At 44.0% G+C, this 3,568-nt stretch overlaps 1 long non-coding RNA gene across 1 annotated transcript; it reads left to right on the top strand.

Moving 5' to 3' along the window:
- LOC110257934 lies at window positions 591–2,334 on the top strand. The gene is made up of 2 exons (XR_002340936.1): window positions 591–735; window positions 932–2,334. It is a non-coding gene; the product is annotated as an uncharacterized LOC110257934 (long non-coding RNA).

Below are 3,568 nucleotides of genomic sequence, written 5' to 3'. Positions count from 1 at the left end.
GGGTGGGTTTTTCGTTTTGTTGAAGGGGGGTTGAGGTGTGGCGTTGTGACCCTTTCTGCTCTCCAGCAAGGTGACTCCGCGATCCGTGTCCACACAGCCATTCTCTCAGGTTCTTTTCCTACAGACATGGGCACAGAGCACTGGGCAGAGTTACCTGGGCTGGATGGCAGGTGCATGTTAGCCAGTCATTCCATAGACCTCCGGGTGCGTGTGCCAGTCCCACACCCCCAGTCCATCCCTCCCCACAACCTGTCCCCTTTAGTCCCCATAAGTGTTTGAAAGTCTGTGTGTCTGTTGTGTAAATAAGCTCGTTTATGTCCTATTTTAGGATCCACTTAAAAGTGGTATCATGCAATATTTATCTTTGAGTTCACTTCGTATGAGAGTCTCTAGTTTCATCCATGCTGCTGCACATGGCATTCTTTTTTCTGGCTGAGTAGTATTCCATTGTATATATGTTTTTAATCTGATCATCTATTGATGGACATGTAGGTTGTTTCTATGTCTTGGTTATTGTGAATCGTGCTGCTATGAACACACAAGTGCCTGGATCTTTTTGTATTTTGGTTTTCTCTGGATAGATGCCCAGGATTGGACTGCAGGATATATGGTAGTTCTGGTTTTCATTTTTAAAGGAACCTCCATGTAGCAGTGTACATCCCAGCTCAGAGGAGATGGTGTGTGGGGAAGAGAGATGGGGAAGCAGGTTAGAGAGATCCAGAAATGCACGGCCAGGTGAGCATAAGTAACACAACCGAATGTTACCGTAACTGTGGTGTGAGTCATGGGAGAGTTGGTGGGTTTGTGTGTGTGTGTTTTTTTCCCGTTTGAAAGTTTAATCCAAGTTGAGTTAATGTACAAGGTTGAGATCGTCTCTGCTGGACAGCGAAGGGGCTCAGTGATCCGTCTACACACATCCATTCTCTTTCAGATTCTTTTCCCACAGAGATGATCACAGAATCCTGGGTAGAGTTCCCTGTGCTGCACTGCAGGTCTCCATGGACCAGGCTGTCTATATGCTTTGTTAACTTTAACTGAAGAAGAGTTGATACACAAGGTTGTCATCATTCTGCTGGACAGCAAAGGGGCTCAGTTTTACATGTGCACCTCTCCATTGACTTTCTGATTCTTTTCCCACAGAGACAATCACATAATCCTGGGTAGAGTTCCCTGTGCTGCATTGCAGGTCCCTGGGGACCATCCACTCCCTACACCATAGGGTACATGTGCCAGTCCCATTTGTCAGCTGCCCAATACCGGTTCTATTTTCCCACAATCGTTGATCTTCTCTTGGTGTGAAAATGAATTGGCTCAATCGACGGCTTTGCCTGCAGCCCAGCCGATCATTTGTTCATGACGTGAGAGCTTACAAATGCTCCTTTGAGGGTCATTGTTCTTCGCTGTCCTACGATTGCACCGTTAGGATCTTTCTCCCCCTTCTCTTGAGACGTGGAAGATCTCCGAACATTGTCTTTGTCTCGGGCAAGAGCTCACGCCCGTTGACTCTGAACGGGCAGCTCCCAGGACCGTGTCTGCTCTCCACACGCCCCGTGTGGCAGGGTTCATACCTCTCATCTTCTCTTACACGGACGTCTGCAGTTGGCACTAAAGCAGCAAGAGACTTTGCCCAAATTCATCGGACAAGCCAGTCATCCTTCATCACATCATGAAATGACCCAAGGGACCATAAATGAGGTCTACTTAATTTTTTATATGCACTTTATTTCCTTTTTTTATTAGATTTACACTGTTATGTTAATTCTGCTGTATAGCAAAGTGACCCAGTCATACATATACACATACTTCTTTTAAAAAAATCTTCCATCCCGGTCTAGTCCAAGAAACTGGATACAGTTCCCTGTCCAGGACAGCAGGACCTCACTGCTTATCCACTCTGTGTCATAGTTTGCGTCCATTGAGCCCAAACTCCCCATCCAGCCCACTCCCTCCCCCTTGGCAACCACAAGTCTGTTCTCCGTGTCTGTGAGTCTGTTTCTGTTCTGTAGGTAGGTTCATTTGCGCCATATTTTCGATTCCGCATAGAAGCAATATACAATTTTTACCTTGTCTGATTTCACTTAGTCTGAACATTTCTAAGTCTATGATGTTGCTGCAAATGGCGTGATTTCATTCTTTTTCATGGCTGAATAGTGTTCCATTGTATATATAGTGCAACATCTTTGTAAAGGTTTTTGAGTGAAACATTTTTTAAATTCTATAGGGTTCACAGTTTTCAAGCTTCACACATATGTCACATCCCCTAATAACCTTTTTTAAAGAATCCCTCACCCAAGGGAGTTTGGGGTCAGTAAATGCCAACCATGACATTGCAAATGGAGCAGCAAAGAGGTCCTGCTGTCCAGCACAGGGAACTCTATCCCATCTCTTGGGATGGACCGTGATGGAAGAGAATATGAGAAAGGGAACGTACATAGATGTATGACTGGGTCCCTTTGCTGTACAACAGAAATTGGCACAGCATTATAAATCAGCTATACTTGAATAAAGAATAAAAAAGTTCAGGAGACAAAATGGTGTTTGAAATAATCCCCTTCCCTCTTCACCCTGGGAGCTACGAGTTTTTTTCTCCCTATCTGTGAGTCTGCTGCTTGTTTGCTGTATTTTCCAGGCTCCACCTACTCGTGATATCATACAGTATTTGTCTTTCTCTGGAATGAAGTCTGCTTTAAACATGATCCTTCCCTGAAGCGAGTTCCTTCTTTCAGTAAGACGGGAGCAGCTTGACCTCAGGCGATTCTCACTGCCAGAGCCATTTCATTGGTTCATCGTTATCACGCTTTTCTCATTCCCCTTTTGTAAAGTTGTTTTTTTTCATACTTTGATCAATTTTTATTTATTGATATGGAAGCTAATACTATTAACCTTTTCTTATTTTTCCTCTGTACAGCAAGGGGATCAAGTTACTCTTACACGTATACACTTTTTTCCCCCACCCTTTGTTCTGTTGCAACATGAGTATCTAGACACAGTTCTCAATGCTATTCAGCAGGATCTCCTTGTAAATCTATTCTAAGTTGTGTCTGATAAGCCCAAACTCCCGATCCCTCCCACTCTCTCCCCCTCCCATCAGGCAGCCACAAGTCTTTTCTCCAAGTCCATGATTTTTTCTGTGGAGATGTTCATTTGTGCCACATATTAGATTCCAGTTATAAGTGATATCATACGGTATTTGCTTTGTCTTTCTGGCTCATTTCACTCAGTATGAGATTCTCTAGTTCCATCCATGTTGCTGCAAATGGCATTATGTCATTCTTTTTTATGGCTGAGTAGTATTCCATTGGGTATATATACCACATCTTCCGAATCCAATCCTCTGTCAATGCACATTTGGATTGTTTCCATGTCCTGGCTATTGTGAAGAGTGCTGCAATGAACATGTGGCTGCACGTGTCTCTTTTATGTAGAGTTTTGTCTGGACAGATGCCCAAGAGTGGGATTGTGGGGTCATATGGAAGTTGTATGCATAGATTTCTAAGGTATCTCCAAACTGTTCTCCAGAGTGGCTGTACCAGTTGACATTCCCACCAACAGTGCAGGAGGGTTCCAT

The sequence above is a fragment of the Sus scrofa genome, chromosome Y (genome assembly GCF_000003025.6).
Source record: "Sus scrofa isolate TJ Tabasco breed Duroc chromosome Y, Sscrofa11.1, whole genome shotgun sequence".
NCBI lineage: Eukaryota > Metazoa > Chordata > Mammalia > Artiodactyla > Suidae > Sus > Sus scrofa.
Note: the sequence above shows the minus strand (reverse complement) of the source record. Positions and strands in the feature narration are given on the sequence as shown.